We start from the raw sequence: 21,224 nt of genomic DNA, 5'->3' as shown, positions 1-21,224 counted from the left end.
CATGAGCACAGCAACTTTCATAAAGGAAAACATTTAATCGGGGCTTGCTTACAGTTTAGAGGTTTAGTCCATTAGTCATGGCAGGAAGCATGGCAGCATGCAGGCAGGCATGGTACTAGAGAATGAGCCAAGAGTTCTACATATGGATCAGCAGGCAGCAGGCAGAGATAGATAAATAGAGAGAGAGAGAGAGAGAGAGAGAGAGAGAGAGAGAGAGAGAGAGAGAGAGAGAGAGAGCGCACTGGGTCTAACTTGAGCATCTGAAACCTCAAAGCCCCCATTGGCACACTTCCTCAATTAAGGTCACACCTACCTCAAGACCACACCTCTTAATAGTGGCACTACCTATGTGCCTGTGGGGGCCATTTTTACTCAAACTATGGCATCCTTTAACTGTAGTTACTGTGCATCATTTCCCCTCTCTCCTCCATCCTTCTCCTACTGTTTCCCTTCCTTCCCATAGTTTCACTTCTGCTTTCATGGCATAGATACACATTCATGTTTATATACAAGTTCTAGAATTCACAAATGAGAGGAAGAATCAATACAATATTTGTCTTTCTCCATCTGGCTTATGTTGCTTTACCTGATAATCCCATTTGCAGCCATTTTCGTGCTAACGATGTAATTCTATTTACTGTGGCTGAAGAACGCTCTATTGTATATATGTGCCACCGTTTCTTTGTCCAGTCATTTGTTGAAGGGCAACTAGACTGGCACTACAACCTGGCTAATGTGAGAAGCAGGCTTCTATGTGCAGCTTTGTTGACTTAGAGTTGGGGGTGTTTCTACCCCAGAGTGGCATAGCAGGGTATGTGGAAATTCCAAGTTTTAGCTTTTCTTCTGTGGCACTTCCATTGTGGATGGACTAAGTTATACTCTCAGGGTTGTATGAAAGGGACCTCTTTACTCTCTTTTTACTATCATATGCTACTGTTTGTTTTATCAATGAGACCCATTCTAGGTGACCTGAGATGGAACTACAATGTAGTTTTGATTTTCATCCTTGATGGTTGATGAGGGAGGATAATTTTCATGTGTTTCTTGGCTATTTGTATGCTATCTTTTAGGAACTCTGTTCATTTCATTAGTCCACTTATTGATTGGGCTGTTTTGATTTTTTTGTATTTAGCTTTCTGACTTCTACATATATCTATATTTTCTAGATATTAACTCTCAGTAAGATACATAACTAACATGGATTTTCTCCCACTTGGCAGGCTGTCCATTCACTCTAGTGATTATTTCCTTTGTTATGCATCTCAAATTATTTTAAATGATAACTCACTTAAAATACACACACGTCTATAAAATAGATACTGCAATATGACTTTCCTGGGGGAGATGCAACCCATACAGGTCTGTTCTTACGGGGAACTCGACACAAACCAATGTGACATTTGTACCAAGGTCCATCTTGGTGGAGCAGAAAAATGTTTATTGGGGCCACTAATAGTGTGGGTGAGGAGTGATTTGCACGAGCAGGGATGACTCAAACGCAGCTGCATCACTTGCAAATCCACTCTGACATCGGCCACAGCACAGAAAAACTGCATCCCTGGAGCTTTCTGCACAAGTTGCAGGAAGTTCGGCAGTTCTCAGCATCTCTGCTCTGCCATTAGGCTGGACAGTTTCCTCTTCAGCAGTAGTTCAGTCCTTCTGAAAAGCTTCGGGGGGGGGGGGATAGGGTAGGCTTGTGTCTTATTTAGGATTTTTATTGCTGTGAAGAGTCACCATGACCACCGCAAATAATATAAAGAAAACATTTAATTGGGATGGCTCGCTTACAGTTCAGAAGCTCAGACCTTTATCATCATGACAGGGAACATGGCAGTGTGCAGGTAGATGTGGTGCTGTAGAAATAGCTGAGTTGCCTACATCTTGCAGGCAACTGGAAGTTGACTGAGACACAGGGCAGTATCCTGAGCATAGGAAACCTTAAAGCTCACTCCCACAGTGCCACACTTCCTCCAAGGCCATACCTAGTCCAACAAAGACATGCCTCCTAAGAGTGCCACTCCCTATGAGATTGTGGGGTCCAATTATAGGGAGAACATTTTGCAAGTTTCAGCCTTCATCCTTCACAACCATTCTTGTTTCTCCTAGAGGAAATGTTTCAATTTGGAGGGAAGAGCTATCCAACATATACCCACAGATACCTGTAGATAAAATTTGGCATCTCCTTTTTTTTTTAATTAAAAAATTCCACCTCCTCCCCGCCTCCCATTTACCCCCCTCCCCTCTCCACTCTCCCTCCCTCTCCTATCCAGAGAGCAGTAAGGGTTCCCTGCCCTGTGGGAAGTCCAAGTTCCTCCCCCATCCATCCAGGTCCAGGAAGGTGAGCATCCAAAAAGGCCAGCACCCCCCCCCCCAAGCCAGTATGCGTAGTAGGTTCCAAATCCAGTGTCATTGTCCTTGGCTTCTCAGCAGTCCTCATTGTCTGCCATGTTCAGGGAGTCCGGTTTTATCCCATGCTTTTTCAGTCCCAGTCCAGCTGGGCTTGGTAAGCTCTGAATAGATCAGCCCCACCATCTCAGTGGATGGGGGGACCCCCTCACAGTCCAGACTTCCTTGCTCATGTTTTCCCTCCTTCTGCTCCTCATTTGGACCTTGGGAGCTCAGTGCTGTGCATCAATGTGTGGCTCTGTCTCTATCTCCATCCATCACCAGATGAAGGTTCCCTCATGGTCCTGACTTTCTTTCTCATGTTCTCCCTCCTTCTGCTCCTCGTCAGGACCTTGGGAGCTCAGTCCGGTGCACCAATGTGGGGCTCTGTCTTTATCTCCATCCATCGGCAGATGAAGATTCTATGGTGATATGCAATATATTCATTAGTATGGCTATAGGATCTGGCCTTTTCCGGCTCCCTCTCCTCAGCTGCCCACGGAACTAGCTGGGGCATCTCCCTGGATAGCTGGGCATGGGATGTACTCACTCATAATCAGTTTTTAGCCATAAATAAAGGACATCGAGCCTATAATTCATGATCCTTGAGAAGACAATAAGAAGGTGAAAAACATATAGTTATCTTCCTGGATATTGGAAGTAGACAAGTTTTCTGGGCAAAAATTGGGAACTTGGGGGTGGGGTGGGTTGGGGGCAAGGAGAGATAGGGAGAGAAAAGTGTGAAGGGGAGGATGGGGAGAGCTTGGGGGAATCGGCATCTCCTTGTGTGGAAGAGACTGTCTCACAGCAGACCTCCTGGATCTCACAATTTTTGCGCTCCCTCTTCCATGCTATTTCCTGAACTTTAGGTGTAGAGGTTGTATTGTAGGTGTATCAACTGGTGTTGAACCCCACATGGTCACTTGTGGATCTCTGTAGCTGTCTCCTTCTGTTGATGAGTATGAGAGATACATTTGTCTGTGGGTATACAGATAAATATTTAGAATAAAGTTTGGAATTATACTGACTTAGTCAATTGGCAGTAATAGTTTCTTCTCTAGGTCCATGACCTCTCTAGCTATAAGTAGTTGACTAGGTTTGCAGAACCAGACATGGATTCCCTCTGCTGAGTGCACCGTAATTACGATTAGACAGTTGTGCTATGGGCCTGGCAGTGGTGGCACACACCTTAAATAATAGCACTCAGGAGATAGAGGCAGGTGGATATTTGGGAGATTGAGGCCAGCCTGGTCTACCGAGTGAGTTCAGGTACAGCCAAAGCTACACAGAGAAATCTTGTCTTGAAAAAACAAAAAGGAAAAGTGCTACTATTGCACCACTGGGATTTTTCTGGGGGATTTTCATTTCAGACATTATGTGTAAAACACCTAAGAGTTTGTTTGAGAGGCCAATGGAGGAGTATTGTTTCTTATTAGTGGATAGTTGCTAACACAGACACTCTGTTTTTGCTGTTATGAGAAACAATCTATAAAAAGCAGACAGAACTTAACAGGTTTACTGACTCAGGGTATTTGGTACAGAAGCCAACAATCCTTCCTTGTACTGTACTGTAGTGAGCACTCACAATAAAGACCTTGAAATGCTCAAACAAGTAAAATGTTTAAGAGCAGGGGAAATGTATAATATGCCAGCATTTTAGAGAAATGCCAGCTGAAAATACCTACAGTAAGGATTTGGCCTATAGAAAAATAAGAGTTTGGTTTGGGAGTATCTTAGTGCTAGGGCACTTTGCCCAACATATGAAAGGCCCTGGCTTTCTATTCCTGCCATCATAACATTACACACATACCCACAGACCCCTATCCATATCCCTGTGATTGTGTGTGTATGTGTGTGTGTGTGTGTGTGTGGATATTGATAGATAGAAAGAGAGAGGGGGTAATCATAAAAACCAGAGACCTAGTTAAGTGAAATGAAGGTGGGAGATGTGACTCTAATTCAGTGGCAGAGTATTTATTTTCTTGACATAAGCAACGTGACTATGACTTCAGTCCTTGGTACTGAGAAAACAAAACAAAAGAAAGAAAGTAAGTTAAATAAAGTGGGAGCACTGAATCCTTGACAATTATGGATAAAATGTATAAAAATTCCTTATAGGATTTTTATAGCGACCTGTTGCCAAAGTTGATTTGTATCCGTGTTCTTGACAGATGCTCATGTATGCTTTGGGTTACTCGCTGTACTCAAGTTTTACATTCGATCCAGTTTACCTTGACATTTTTAGAGGACATAGAGAAGATCATGAGAGTGGCTGTTCTGCTTTGTAATCACCGATGGGGCTGAAGTGTATGCTAAATGCTTCCTGCCTTTGCAAATGTGTTACCTTTGTCTGGCTACTTCAAGGACTTTATTTAAGTTTTTGTATTCCATCGCTATACAGGTCACATATTAATGGCTACTTTTGTACTTCTGTAATCCTTTGAAAGAGGCTAAAGCTCTAGTGCAAACGGGCCAACAGTATATATTATTTATTATAGTTCAATTTCCACCTTCTAAAAGAATTCTCCACACAGATCACAATGACTTTCAAATTAAATTAATTCAAATCAATTTTTAAAAATGTTTACTTGTATTTTGTCTTATTTCCTTCTATTGCCCCGCAACTCCAAATCATAGATATTCTAGGAAATATTAACTACTCTTTAACTTTCTCTTGACAAGTTCACCAGGACGCATGAATTAAATCACTTCACTTATTTTTAGGAAGAAGCCGATCTGCTGTCTGTCTGTACCTACCATTTTGGAAAGAAGACCATTTTTGCCCCACTGGTAAGGTAGAAATATAACTAGATGGCACTTAAGATTGTTTCTAAACTGTCAGACAAGATGTTTGAAGAAGCCTTACTTGTAAAACCAACAAATGACAAGGCCACATCAGTTAGGAAGGAGAAGGTCACAAGAAAAGACAATCTGTACTAGGAGAGGAACATAAAAGAGTAAGCATAAAACATGAGAATGTTTTTACTTCTCAAGAAGTAAATGTGCATGCCACTCCATTGTACTTGGCCTGGGCATGGATGCTATCAGACTTTGGGGGCAATCAGGAAGGTAACAGAACAGCCCTTGGAGACCATGAGGGTTAGAAATAATTCAGGAAGAATTTCTTTGTGAATTTATGGTAGAAAATGATGGCACAGAAAGACAGACTAGAGCTTAGGGGAAGGGGCAAAGGTGGGAGTTGAAGATAGAAGGGTGGAGCTGCTTCACCAGCCTGCCCCCAGAGGGGCTGCTCACTGGTAAATGAGGAAAAGTTGTAAAAACAGGAAATGGAGCAGATCTGTGTTAGAAGGATAAAGCTGGGCCTTAGAGAGGGATAGAGCAGAGTGGAGAGAAGGACCCGAGGATTCAGGTCAAGTCTGTCCAAGAGGGAGAACACTCTGAGTCCGGACAGTGCTTTGTGGTGAGGAGATAGAATGAGGGGGAGACAATGATCTCCTTCCATGTACCTCAAAATTGTCACCTGTGCCATGTTTGGTATAGCTGTTCCACTGATGTGGGATTCCCTTTGTATGCTGTGATTACCAGGGATTAATAAAGAAACTGCTTTGGACCTATAGCAGGGTAGAAAAGAGCTAGGCAGGGGAAACTAAACTGAATGCTGGGAGAAAAAAGGTGGAGTCAGGAGATGCTATGTAGTCCTGCCAGAGACAGATGCCAGATGAAACCTTCCTGGTAAGCCACAGCCACATGACAATACACAGATTAATAGAAATGTGCTAAATTAAGATGTAAGAGATAGGCAATATGAATCTAGAGCTAGTAGGCAAAGCAGTGATTAATTAATACAGTTTCTGTGTGGCTATTTCCAGGATGAGCAGCTGGGAACAAAGAAGCAGTCTTCCTCCAACATTCCACATTTGGGGAAACTTTTTTCCCTAACAACTGCATTTTCAGCAGCCCTGGGCTAATGTATTGCATGATACAAACATTCTTTTGTTGAGATTTGTACAGTGTATCTATTTAATAATATAGCTACATTGTACTGACTCATTGATAACTGGCTGCTTACAGTTTGAATCCTTTCTTTAAGAGAAATTGCTGGGGATGGGAGGAGGCTGGGCACTGGAAAGAGGGGTGCCTGAGCAGCGTATGTGATATGTTGGCGTCAGAGCTTGTCTTGTTTCTAAACTGTACCAAGGAACATGCTGCCACAGGTGTAAGAGGGTCCATACTTCCCCACATCCTCAATGAAATGGAAGTTATGAGATTTAACCTGCATCATAGGTAGAAAGGATATCTCCCTTAAGAAGTAGTGAGGTGACTCTGCCAGTTACAGTAAAATCATCACTAACAAAGTCAATGCTGCCTTCTGGTGGCAAGACAGAAAAACAGGTGCAAAACAAAAAGTACTTTTAATTTATTCCTTGAAAAGTTCCTATGTATGGACATGCAATGTATCTTGATCATATCCAACTCTCCTTGGGTTCCCCCAATATGGCTTCCTCCCAACTTCATCATGTTCTTTTATTTTAGACCAATTTTATTGAACCCAATTATTGTTATCTGTATGCCCATGGATGTGAAACCATCCACTAGGCCGTGGGCAATCTGCCAATGGATATATATCCCCTGTAAAATGTTACTCGCCCCGCCAACAGCTATCAACTACCAAGAGCTCCTCAGCTGAGGGCAAGGTACCTGTGACCCCTTCTTTATTCATGCTGAAATTTTAATTGGCTTGATCTTGTGCAGATCTTGTATAGGTGACCACAGCTTCAGTGAGTTCCTGCATGTCACAGCTACAGTATGCCCAGAGGACAGCATTTTATGTCACTCCTCCTTGTTCTTTGGATCTTATATTCTTTCTGACCCCTCTTCCATATCTTAAAAAAGAAACATTTTTCATTTGTTTTTCTTCTTCTCTCATACATTCGTCATGACCTTGTCTCCTCCCAGTCCCTTCTTCCTGCGTTTCCCCTCCCCCAGACCCACTTCCTCTCCTTTTCCTTAAGAAAAGGACAGCCCTCCCAGAAATATCAACAAATATGGCATATCAAGTTATAATAAGACTAGTCACATCCCCCAAAGATACTTTCTCATTATTGCTATTAATTCTTTGAAAATTTCATACAAAGTATTTTGTTCATATTCAGCTACCATCCTCTCACTAGACAACTTAGTGTACTCATTTCTTTAGAAACAAACAGACAAATGTCCAATTTCTGTTGTCAATACACTTGAGGTGTGTGTGCATCCACAGGAGTGTGGTTGACCTATGAGGGATCACACACTTGAATAAAATTGACTCTCCATTTCGCCCAACAGCTAACCATTGCCAATAGGTTTGCATCTAACCCACCTCCTCTCTCTAGGATGGGATTTTGTCTGGCTTGGGCTTGTGTGGGTTTTGTGCACACTGTCACGACTACTGTGAGCTCATAAGAGCACTGACCCTGCTGTGTCTGAAAAGGAAAATTTATCTGTAGTCACCAACTGCCTCTGGAGCTTACAGTCTTTCTGCTACCTTTTAAAACAAGCTATCAGTAAATTTAGTCAGGGCTAGAATTTTAGAAGGCAGGTAGAAGAAACTTGAAAAGCAAATGGCCTTGACTTTAGGCCGTTAGACCACAAGAAGGAGAGGAAATACCAAAGTATCTGATATGTTGGGTATGGACCATTTAGATTCTTAAGCTGAGGAACAACAAAATAAAATTAATGTTTCAGTGGCTGGCTCTGGAATAGGTAGGTTGACTGGTTGACTGCTTGTACCTCAGTGAGTACAGAGACCCAGGAACTTGCCCACGATCAAAAAACTGTGTACTGAGAAAATCATCAAACTGAGAAGATGGTAACAGCAGTGACACCCTCTGTGTCTTATACTCAGCTTAGCAAATCAGGTTTATATTTATATTTATTTTTGTAAAACATGATGCCATGGAGAAAAAAAGGAAAAGAAAGAGGAGAAATGATGCAAAAGCAAAGGGGTCCTGTTGTCTGCTCCAGCTGTCCATTTACCGGTGCTTGTTAGATTTCCATCACTGCTCTCCTCCTGGGCAAACCACAACTGCCAGGATGGCAAACACAACCTGCACATGAAGGCATTTTCCCATTTAGTCACTCATTTATGTTCATGGAAGATAAACAAAATGTTCGGTGTTGATTCTGTGAGTCTTGCTGCTGGAGAAACAGACATTAAATAGTAAGATCCATAAATGTATTTACCTTTTAGCACAGGTAAGAGACACCGGTGGGGTTACCAAAAGAAAGCATGATCTAGTTTAGTGATTGATTGATAGGTTGCCTAGATACTTGAATCTCTTTTTGAAGTACTAAAATTAGACTATCTGCCTTGAAAAATAGTTTTCTACTCAGACATTAGAGACATATACTTTCTTAATTTCTGAGAACCTTGACAAAAATCCCCCTAAAAGTGACCAAACTGTATCCATTCCCCTTTTACTTAAAGTACCTTATTTAATGGATATATTCAGAACATACACTATTGTTTTCAACATGCTTTTGCTAACCCTTTTCCTTCATTTCAGTGATATTTGATATACACACACTATAGAAAATTCATCTGCAACATACTGTTAGCAAACTTTTAATGCATATACACTGGCAACAATCAGATCTTGTTTTATAATCTGTTTATACACTTTTATCTTATAGTGTTCATTTCTACAAAGTCTTCCAGTTGGGGTATGTATCTTTCATAAGATCAAGTACTTCTGCACTCAAACTCCTTACCGACATTCTTAGGTTTTCTATAACAGAGCTATCCCCCAGGCACACTGCATCTGCTTTATAAGATGTCAGAGAGATGGATGAAAATATTACTTTTGCTACAGTTGCCAGGCGAAACAAGACTTTTCAGTTAAATCTGAATCTCAGGAAAATAGTTCAGTGTTTTAATAGTGTATTTATACTAAATTATTGGCTACTTATCTGACATTCAGATTTAATTGCACCCTGTATTTTTTCTTGCTAAATTTGGTAGCTCTTACTTGACTGTATAGCATGTCTATCAACAACTCAGCATGCACCAGGGTATGCTATTTCAAATGTCATGTTTGCCTCTTGCAGAATACAAACAAAATAGGCTAAGACATAAAGGGGTCACAAAATTTTTTGCTAATGCTAATATTTTGAAGGGTTGCTTATTAGGTGTCTGAGGGGAATTTTCTACTTCAGGGAAATGAACAATAGCATACAGAGATGACAGAAACATATTTTGACTTTGTGAACTATGAATGGGGCAACGAGGGAAGGGAAGGAGACAGGAGATCTGACCAAGTGTTTCTGGCCTGGAGTTGCTTTGGTTTCTGAGATAGACCATTATCACTGAAGAGTGCACACACACACACACAAGGTCAGAATGTAGGGACTGAGTCTTTTAATATTATACTGTTTCCCTTGGGTGGGTTACTTCACTCACTCCAGTCTTTTTAGCAGAAGCAGCATTTACACTGACATCTGAAGTTGAGTCCAAGGCTGTTGAAATGTTGAGGATGCTCTGCTCATTGGGTCTTCCCACAGACTCCCTTCAGCAGAGACCACGTGTGGAAAGTAGGATCAAATGGTGAAGAAGGACGTCCGCAGGTCACAGAGTGTGCAAGCCCCTTGTATTGTTTATGATGAGGCTAAAGGCATTGGTTTTAGAATCTACTCAAGTTTTGGCTCACAATAAGAATCAAAATTGTAGGATGACACGAAAAGGCAATACCCAAGTGGATAACTTCCTAAGTGGAAAAGAGTAAACAGCATATGATGTGAGTAGCGGGGTAGAGAACAGTAGAAAAATTAAGGCTGGGATAGTTCCCAGAGAAGGCATTAATGGGGCCAATGAGACAGCCTCAAGGAATAACAGCCAAATAAAACAAAATGAGAGCAGTAAAACAAAATGGGAAAAAATGAATAAAAAAATCAGCAATGAAAGTGTCATGACCAAAAGTTAATCCCACAAGCTTCTAATATATCCAAGAAAACACAAAGTAGCAACACAGAAAGGTAAGAGCTAGACAGATAGAAAATAATGTACCCTGTGATTTAGTTACTTTCCTATCGCTGAGACAAAAAACCATAACCAAGGCAACCTGTAAAACAGCTTTTAGTGAGAGAGAGAGAGAGGGGGGGGGGACATTGGGATTCATACCAGTTTCTCAAAATCTCAGTCTATGCCAGTGACATACTTCCTCCAGCAAGGCCATGCCTCCAAATCCTTCACAGCTTCACCAACGGGGGAGCAGGAATTGGAATATACAAGCCACAAGCCTATGGGGCCACTCGTTTAAACCACCACACCACGGTAATTACCAACTGAGTCTTAATAGGAACCAGGAACATTTTGAATTGTGAATGATAACAAAGTCTGCACAAAAACTTAAAACTGTACAACTTAAACAATGTCTAAAAGGAAATTTGTTAAGTGCATTTATTGAGAAACAAACTAGTTTAAAATGAAAACAACAAAAATTCAATTGAAGAAGACAAGAATAAATGAACAAATTCAAAGAAATGAAAAGGAAATGATACAGTTAAGGAATGAAAGGCGAAATGGAAAACAAAGGGGTTAACCAAAAGAGATTAAAAAACTTGTCAATAAAAAAGGGAATGATACAGCCGGGCGGCGGTGGCGCACGCCTTTAATCCCAGCACTCGGGAGGCAGAGGCAGGTGGATCTCTGTGAGTTCGAGACCCGCCTGGTCTACAAGAGCTAGCTCCAGGACAGGCTCTAAAGCTGCAGAGAAACCCTGTCTCGAAAAACCAAAAAAAAAAAAAAAAAAAAAAAAAAAAAAAAAAAAAAAAAAAAAAAAAAAAAAAAAAAAAAGGGAATGATACAAACAAATCATAGACTGTGGCTGGAAATGATCACAAATATGTATTTTAGGATAAATAATGGAATTATCAAAACGATGCTGATGAAATTTGAAAACTTAGAGAAATGGACTGATTGGAAAATTTGCTGAGACTTCCAGGTTTCTATCATGAATAGTCAGTCACAAACTGTGTCTTTTCTTCTTAATCAAGTCTTGGGCAAACAGTGAACTGGAGGGACACCCTCTTCCCTCGCACTGCCTGCCACACCCATACAAGCTATACCCAGACTCTACAATCTGCCAGTCTATCCTCGGCTACCTTCTGAGACACAAGGAAAAAAATGCCTCAACTGGGTGACTGCAACCCCCACTGTGCACAGCTGGTGAGAGGCGGACTCCCTCGTGCAGCTGGTCCGCTTTCTTCTCTGGGCGTGGCCTCAGGGTCAGCAACATCCTGGGCATCCTGGGGTCACAAGGGCAGGAGCAGGAGCAGAGTTCGCTGCCATCTTGGTCCACCCGGCGGGCGTTCCCGGAACCAGGGGCCTCGCCAGTGCTGAGGTGGTTGGTAAGCTCACTCTTCTTATGGCTTCTCTGGGCTCTAGGCTCTGTGTCTTGCCTCCTCTTTTTCTGCCCTGACCCGCCAGTGACTTTTAGCTTCCGGGGCAGCGGCCTTCCCCAGTCCCGAGGTCTCCAGAGACCCTTGTAAGTCCCCATTCTTCAGGCTCCAACGGTGATTACTCGGCCTCTCTCTGGGGCCGACGTCCCAGCAATCCTACAGTCCAAGCGTTCTTTCGTGAGGTGTGACATTGCAAGACACAGGGAGAAATGAGTGTGTACTGTTTTAAGGGATTTTTTTTGTCCTTGAATTACTTAATTGTAATTAATACACATTCCAAAAATGTTTTCTCCCTGACTCCCCACTTTAGAATAAAAAACTAACAAGCAGGTCCTTTGCAGCATGTCTGCACAACCAGGGAGTAAACGGAGACTGTCTTCTGCTTTTCCATTAGTTTCGTCTTTAATGGTATTCCATGCACCCTTCTCTCTTTGCATTTAAATGGGTATTCCTAATATTTACTATCCCGTGTATGTTGGCATGGCAGTTTTTTTCCCCAAACTAAATGAGATTTATAAAGTCTCCCCAAAAGTCAGTAAAAATATGGTGTGTGTGTGTGTGTGTGTGTGTGTGTGTGTGTGTATGTATGTATATATATATAAACACTAATTTAATTGATTAGAATATATATTAATTAGAGTAAAAGCCTGCCATCTCTCTGCTAGCCCACCGTTAGTAAACACTGAGGTTGTGCCACTCCTCTCAGGTCTCTGTGTTTTGCAGCTTTGCTAGAGAGAGTGTAGCTGAACTACAGCAAACTGCACATATTTGAAGTTTTTAATTTGATGACAGTTGAAAACATGTGCACACCCATAATAACACTGTAATCAACGGAATAATAAACACATCCCCTAGCTCGGGTTGCCTTGGATGAGACGCCATCCCACACGCCCTTCTGCTAGGCAGCCACGGGGAGTTTTCCCCCAGGGCAGTTTGCATTTTGTTGTTTGTAGAGTTTTATGTACCGGTGTGTGTGTTTTCTCTCTTCTCTCTGTTGTTTTCTTTCAGCATATTTTTCTGACTCATTTGTGCTGTGGTATACATCACATTGCTTTTTCATTGTTGTGTGACATAGAAGGAAATTTTTCCTCTGCAGTCGCTTCTCCTGCTGTGTTTTGAATGACATTTGTATTATTCTCACTTTTGACATTTGTATTAATCTCATTTTCAACTTTACAAATCTGCCACAGTCTCCTTACATGTTTTGTCCGTTTGTATTTTTTTTCAGATGTGGGAGTGAACTGGCTGAGCCAAAGGAACAAATATGTTTACATTTTTACAATAAAACTATCAAACTTTGCAATGTGGCAGCATGTTGTGACCGTGCACTGTCGATGGCGTTTCCAGTCACTGTACTGTACCTTCACCTATGCTTGGCATGGCTATGCTTTAATCACAACCCTTCTACAGTGTGTGGAGTATTACTTGGGTGGGGTTTAATTTGCATTTCCCTACAGAAATAAACATTGGACATCTTTTACGCATTACTTTTCAATTCATATATATATATACATATATATACATACATATATATATAAAATAAAACATACACACACACACACACACACACACACACACACACACACACACACACAGTCGTGTTTGAAGCAGGCTTTTCTGTATCCTATGCTGGCATTGAGTTTTCTATGGGCCAAGAATGACATTTCTTCTGATTCTCCTGCCTTCACCACCCAGAAGTTAGAATTATAGACACATGCCACCGAGTCTGGTTCATGCTGTAATGGGGCTCGAACCCAGGGCTCTCTGTATGCTAAACAAGCATCCTACACTTCCAGCCTTATAATATAGTAACTTTTGTAATATAATGACGCCTAAAAATTTTGTCCATTTTATTGTATTATTTATTTTTATTTCATGCTCTTGCTCATTGAAAATTTTTCATTCTTTATTTTTATGACTGTATAGTCTTTAATTATTTTCTAGTTTCTTATTATCATACATTTATTGTGTAAAATTATGGATTTAATTGTAACATTTTCTGCCATGAATATCGTGTGTATTTGTCATAGCCACCCTTTGTCACCTTCTGCTTTCTCTTCTGTGTCGTTGCTCTGCTTCCTTGACAAATACTCCATTTTCTGCTTTCCTGTTTGTTTTTTTTTTTTAATTTAAGAGGTATACATGAGAGAAAATATCCAATGATTTTCTGTGTCTGGCATATTTCACTTAACATAATAATTTCCAGTTCTATCCATTTCCCCCCACATAACACAATTTCATTTTCTTTATGGCTGAATAAAACTCTATTATGTATGTGTTCCACACTTCCCTTGCCCATTTGTGTGTTGATGGACTTGTAGGCTGATTCTACATCCTGGTTGTTGTGAATAATAGAGCAATAACTGTGAATGTGCAAATATCCATGTGGGATACTGACTTAGATTGCATTGTATAGATACACACCAGGAGCGGTGCAGCTGGGTCACGTGCCGCCCTTTAGTTAAGAAACTGCGGTAAAATGTCCATAGTGGCTGTAATAATTTACCCTCCCCGGAGGGGCGTGGATGAGCGCCCCACTCCCACCATGTGAGTGCCGCAGTGACATTCATTCAGTGTTTCCTGATAATTGCCGTTCTGCCTGGATTGAGATAGAGTTGAAATGTAGTTTTGATTTGCATTTTCTCCACAACTAAAGATCTTGAAAATGGCCACTCTTATTTCTCTTTTTAATTCTTAGACGGTATACATTTGGTGCGTTAGTGCTAATACATTCCTACATTACAAAGGGCATTACAAAGAGTCTTCTTTTTCATATTTGTATCATAAGAAAAAGGGGGTAGAAACATACATTTAAAACCTTTTGTCCTTTGGAAAACAGCATAAAGAAAACAAAATTCTTTCTTTGCACAGAGAGACATTAAAGTGGTCCTATGCTAGCTTTCTCTTTAAAAGTGTCTGAGAACAAAGAGAAGTTGGAAATCTACGCTGGGGCCCTAACATTTTTCTGTATCCTGTTGGTCTGGTGCAGGCAGGCCCTTCCTTGCCCCTCTCTGTTTGCTCCTCTCATTGTTCCTGTTACAGATGGTTTCATCATAATGAATATTTACTTGTTCTGACCCTGCATGCTCTTTAGTGGGCACCTTTATGTCTCTCCCAATTTCCTTGAATTCTAGACCTTTCGATTTCCATTTCTTTAGGGATTCCAGTTGATCCCAGACATTTTTTCTAATGTTTCATTTTTAATCTGTCCTTCTAGTTCTTTCTAGGTCTCATCTTTGTTCCTTAGCTGTGGCTTACTGTCATTTGTGTTTCTGGCTTTACTTGGAGCTTTCTTGGCTCCTTATTTAAAATTGCTTAGAACATCTCATCTTTGGCTCTCCTGGTAACATGTACACATTTTATTTCACCCTGATTTGAGCAAAGGATCTATATACCTTCCTTACAGGTCTGGTCTTCTAAGTCACCCCCAAATTTCAACAAGCATCTCTTCTTCTGGAGACTTCCATGCAGCCTCATCCACCTCCTGTTGGTTTCAGTTTATTTTGCTTTCTTTCATTATTTTTGGCAGTAGCCTTCCTTTAAGAACCTCAGCAGGTATACATCTTTGTACTTGCAGCCACAGATATCTACAACCATCTTAATAGGTAGTCATCTTTCCAGCCTCGACATACGGAACCTTTTATGTCATTTTTGTTTCACTTCTGTGGCTTCATCCTTCCTGCAGGTCTCATCATATGTAAACGTGACTCATACTCCTCTGCAACGACAAACCCATTGCATTAATCCACCCAGTACAATGGCCTGTAGGGTAGATTCTTACTTTAAGATGCTATGTAATGTTTCTATGAACGTTTGAGCACGGGTTTTTGTGTTGATACATGGTCTTGGTGTTCTTGGCAATACATCTGGATGTGAAGTTGCAGTTTAAGTGCCTGAAGGGAGAATTGTTTTCCAAATTGGTTGTGTCAGTTTTCAATTTCGTCAGCAATATAGCAGGGCTGCAATTTCCCTACACTCACACTAACTGTGGTTCTCCATCAATACTACGATACTGCTATTGTCCCCTAGTGGAACTGCAAGTGGTAGTTCACTACACTTTTAATTAGTATTTCCTTAGTAACTCATTCTGTCTAGCAAGTTTTCATGTGTTTACTCTTGCATATCCTCCTTTGACCATCCCTAGTTAAATTTTGTTTATTTTAGAATTGTTTCATGTATCTTCTTATTGTTTGGTATAGGAGATATTTATTTATATTGTGAATCAAGTTCCTTATTGAATATTTGCAAATACTGTCTCCTAAGTAATTCTTAAACCTTCTTATAGTTTTCTCTAGGAAACAAACATTTTTTTTATTTATGATCTTTCAAATTATGTTTTTCCTTGTTATTTAGACTTTCAGAATTATATTTCAGGAACCAAGCTGTGGCTTATTTAAGTCATGAACATTTATTCTAAGGATTTTTTTGTGCGTCTTATAGGCAGATTCTTTATCTAGTTTGGGTTAACTTTTAAGTGATTTATGAGCTAGGGGTCCAACTTAATGATTCATTTTACCATTTTTACAAAATTTTAATAATTCATGTGTATATATTTGTGAGGATATGTATATGTGAGCGTGTGTTTGCAGAAATGCCAGAAGAGGGTGTCCAATCCCCTGAAGACAGAATTAGAAGCAGTTGTTAGTACCAAGTGTGGGTTCTGGGAACTCAAATCTTCTGGAAGAGTGGGAAGTGTTCTCTAAATGCTGAGCTATCTCTCCAGTTCAACTTCATTTGTTATTCATAACTGTAAGTTTTCCAGGGCTCTTTATTGGAAATATCCTTGCCTCGTAAGTTATCCTGGTGCCCTTTTCATGGCATTAGTCCTACACGGTGACACAGAAGCAGCAGTGAGCCAAGTTACTGGCTGTTTATGTGGACCAAGGAAGGGGCACCGAGGCCTATGAACAGTCATTGTATTCTTCACTTCTAAACACTTGTGGTGAAAAGGTGCCAATTATTTGTAACATTACCTTTTTTTGAGCACTAGTGGTGGTACTACAGGTTGACTTTTGAGGATATATAAATTATATATATATATGTATATATACATATATATATATATATAATCTCATGTGATTGGATGAAAGGTATTTATAAAGGCCTTTATAGTGGTGTTGACATGTGATAACTGATCTGAGCTGCAAACAGAATTTGCTTTTTCCTCTGTGTGTTTTGCATAAAACAACCTGACAAGGTGTTCTTATTTACCTTTGGGGATCTTGCAGGGTGAAGCAAACTTGTCACTTTAAGGAAAACAGCAGGCAGCATTTGTCAGCGACAAAACTCAAGTTCTAAGGCAAAATTTAGAGAAGTAGAAAATTAGTGTCCTGTCACGACTTGATGATTTTTCTGACAAGGTTGCTGGCACTGTTAATTAATTTGATCGTGTCGCTGTAGGATATGCTAGTCCTGTATAAGTGGCTACACCAATATTTTCATACAAATTGATACAGCATCTTATGAACTCATTCATGTTTGAAAGTTCAATCTCAAGACAAACCAGTGGATTTTCAGGTAGCAGAGTATAACATATTCCTCCATTTATTTTTCTTTTGAGTATTGTAAGTAACTGTTTAGAAACGATGCTTACTATGTTTTTGTGCCGATCAAAAACCATCTTCCCTCTCTACTATGTCTTCTGTGTCTAGATCTTATTCATATGTATACCTAGTAAATTTATTGAAACACATTGAATATGGAAGCAGGTACAAGACCCAGCTATTTTAATTAAGCACTAAATATTATAGTTTGTGCATGTTATAAAGTTAACTCTTCTTCATCATTTTCTGTTTTGAAAAATATTGCCTGTCTTGAAAATGTTTATGCTAACATTTACTGAATTTATTATTTTAAAATCGATTGCTAAGTATTTCAAAATTGTAGTTCTGTTGTGTTGATAGATGGCAGCCACATATGCAAAAACAGTCTGAAGTCCTTAATAATTTTTTGAGTGTTCAGAGAATCTGAGACCAAAAGTTGGAGAACAACTAAATTAATATAACTTGGGGGAGGAAGGAAGTGAGAGAGAAAGAGAGAGGAGATGATGTTAGGAAGGGACACTAGTTCCGTTAATTTTCACATAGAAGAATTTTTAGTTAGAATGGTCTCATCTAGCAGGAAATACTCTGGCCCAAACTCAGAGAGAGGCGAGTGGATGAGCTGTGCGCCGAGAGCACCTGTAGGCAAGGATGTCTACAGGAAACCCAAGCAGATGCAGCTGTGGTAGAGCCAGAGGGAGGGGCCACAAGAGGAAAGGAGACCAATAACAAGGCACAATATCCAGATCCAGGTAGTGCTGTTGCTGGTTAGACCATGGGGCTCCACATTCTTTCTTTTTTTTTTTTGGTTTTTTGGTTTTTCGAGACAGGGTTTCTCTGTAGCTTTGGAGCCTGTCCTGGAACTAGCTCTTGTAGACCAGGCTGGTCTCGAACTCACAGAGATCCGCCTGCCTCTGCCTCCCGAGTGCTGGGATTAAAGGCGTGCGCCACCGCCGCCCGGCTCCACATTCTTTCTGAAGATCTAGTTCTCCCTTAGTGAAGCTAGAAGTCCCTGGGTAGCAGGATAGTACATGCTTGTATCTCTAAGAGCTCATTGATCACAATCCTGGTGCTGTTACAGGTCAGTGCAATTCAGAATTAAGGGCACATGCAAGAAGACTGAGTGGGATTCTAGCATTGCAGAAGAAAGAAGCTTTTCATTAGATCACTGTTACAGCAACACAGATAAGAGGAACTGATTCCTGAACTGTGAGATGCAAGAGAGTGGAATCATGTGTAACTGAAGAAACATGACTTGAGAAAATCTTTCCACTAGTATATTAAATAGATTTTTAGCATTTAAAAAATAGCTTCATTTTTCTTACTATGATTTCAAAAGCATACTTTTTTATGACCTCTGGGTTTTGTCTCTTGAAAAACTTCTTTAATATAAGATTAGAGAAATACTTTCACATTTTTTCCTTTTAGGTTGTTTAAAAAGCATTAATTTTCTATCTGTGATTTATTTTTGCTTTTCTTACAGAGGTTTCTCAAACCTTGCATTACTGAATTTTGGGGCTAGGTAATTTTTTGTTGTTGTTATTTTTGTTTTTTTTTGTTTCATACACAGGGTTTCTCTGTGTATACTTGGCAGTGCTGGAACTCGCTCTATAGGTCAGGTTGGCCTCAAACTCACAGAACTCCACCTACCTCTGCCACTAGAGTGCTGGAATTAAAGGTGTGTGCCACCACCACCTGAAAGATATATATATATATATATATATATATATATATATATATATATATATATATATATATATTAGATTCTTCTCTTGGATATTTAGCAGCACTATTGGCTTCTACCCCTTAGATGCCAGTAGCACTGTCCCCTTTTGTTGAGTAGCACCAATTAAATATTTATTTCCTTTAAATTTTTGTTTTTTTTTTATTGAGCTATACATATTTCTCCACAACCAAATATTTCTTTAGGCATTGCAAAATGTTTTGTTGGTGACAGAATTGGCTGTAGGTGGTGTTTCTATGCCAGTAAAAAACAATGTCTTAATTTGTAAACACATAGAATAAAAATACTGCACACTGATTTGTTTCTACTAAATGTAAAACCAGAACTTAGAAATAAACTTGAATATATACAGAAATCAAGAGGAGGAAATCCAGATTATAGATACACACTTAGAATTTGAATAATTTAGTACAGGATGACTTTGCCAAGTTCTTGGCCAGAATTTTACCAGAATTAGCCTACATTTTTGGAAAAGGAAGAATTAATAAGCTTATTTGCTTTGGTTTTCCTTGTATTTGAAACTTTTTTCTTTTTTTTCAATTTTTTTCCTGATAATTGTATGGTTCATGTAACCTAGCAGTGGCAAAAACTGGGGGTGATAATACAGTGGGGATGAACATCAGAAACATGGGCTGGTGCTTCTGAACCTCTCAACCTTCAGTTTTGGGCCTGAACAATGAAAAATTTATTGTGAAAATCAGTTAAACTAATGTACTGAAAAGCTTTTAAATATTTAAAGTATTGTTACTGCGAAGGACTGTTTTGTTAGGCTTTTAAATTAAGTCCATGGAAAGCAAAATGGGAATAGATTTTAACCTACACTCTTTAATACATAAACCCTAGGGCCCCTAGGTACACACACCCTATAAGTGCTCGAGGTGTTATTGGTCTGAATTGAGACATATGTACACAATACTATGATTGGACGACTTGCCATTAAAAAAGAAACCAAGAATTAATCATTTTATATTGTCTACATATTAAGACTCTGCATTTATATATGTTAAACAGGTGATCAAATTAATTTTATCCCTGAAAGGGTAAGATGGTGGGCTGGAAGCTGCTTCTGTGTGTGCTGCGAAAGGAGATTTAGAATAAGTAAAATTAGGCTGTAAGCCAAGGAGAGAAAGGGCTTCAGAAACACATGAAGGAGATAAAGGGGAACCTCAAAGTGTCCAGACAAAGATGTGCAGCACAGCAGAAGGAAGGAAACCAAACACAGCTCAGTTCTGTGGATTCTTGACAGGGGGATGAGAAGCAGAGACAGCTTCCAAAAGCAGTTTATGTTCCCCTTGCTGAGTGGTGCTAGAGATGAAGCTTCCTCGAGCAGTGTGCTCAAGAAACCATCTCCAGTGAAAACTGAAGACTTCTGAACCACAGTTGAACAAATTTCAACAAGTAAAACAAATTTCCAGAAGTAGGAAAAGGCATTAGAACATGGCTCCTCTAAAAGATCACAGGTCTTCACCTATGTAACTGAAACATACTAAATAATAATAAACAGGCTAAAATAGCAGATGGATAGCAATACAAAGAGGATACATACAGACAGATGGATTCAATATGGGACCTGGAGAGAAACATTAGCTGCATTGAAGAAAACATCTGAAAAGGAATGAGAAAAATCGACAATGTGAGCAGAAATGTCAGCAAAGGCCCTGAGATTGAAAAAAAAACAAACCCACAGAATTCCTGGACATTAAAAACCTCAGTGAATCAAGTAATCATGCAGTGGAGACCATCACCAGTAACCTTGACCAAGCAGACTGACTGAGGGTTGATGACAAAGTCAATGAAATAAACAAATGACAATGACCACCATATAATCAAGAGACAGATCCAAGAATCCATGTAATAGAAGGAATGGAGGTACACACTAAAGGCAAAGAGGATCTGTTCAGTGAAATTATGGCAGAAAATTCTCCAACTCTTAAGAAAACTGGCATCCGAACACATGAGGTATTAAGAACTCAAATTGGACATGGACAGAAAAGAACCTCCCCATGGTATACTCTAGTCAGATGTCAAAAACATACAGTGAAGAAACAGTATAAAATCTATTAGGGAAAAATACCACACATGCACCCCATCTTGTGTGTGTGGTGTGTGTGTGTGTGTGTGTGTTTGTGTGTAGGTCAAATTTAGAAAGGTGATCGTGA

At 39.9% G+C, this 21,224-nt stretch overlaps 1 protein-coding gene across 5 annotated transcripts in view; it reads left to right on the top strand.

Moving 5' to 3' along the window:
- Positions 1-21,224, top strand: part of Tdrd15 (tudor domain containing 15) — a 64,165-nt gene that overhangs the window by 30,352 nt on the left and 12,589 nt on the right. For all 5 annotated transcript variants that reach the window (XM_038320410.1, XM_038320409.1, XM_038320406.1 and 2 more), the window contains one exon: positions 5,110-5,175. The gene's annotated coding sequence lies outside the window, so the exon portion shown is untranslated. The remainder of the gene's footprint in view (positions 1-5,109; positions 5,176-21,224) is intronic.

Source organism: Arvicola amphibius, chromosome 2, assembly GCF_903992535.2.
Source record: "Arvicola amphibius chromosome 2, mArvAmp1.2, whole genome shotgun sequence".
Taxonomy (NCBI): Eukaryota; Metazoa; Chordata; class Mammalia; order Rodentia; family Cricetidae; genus Arvicola; species Arvicola amphibius.
This window is presented reverse-complemented; position numbering and strand designations above follow the sequence as displayed.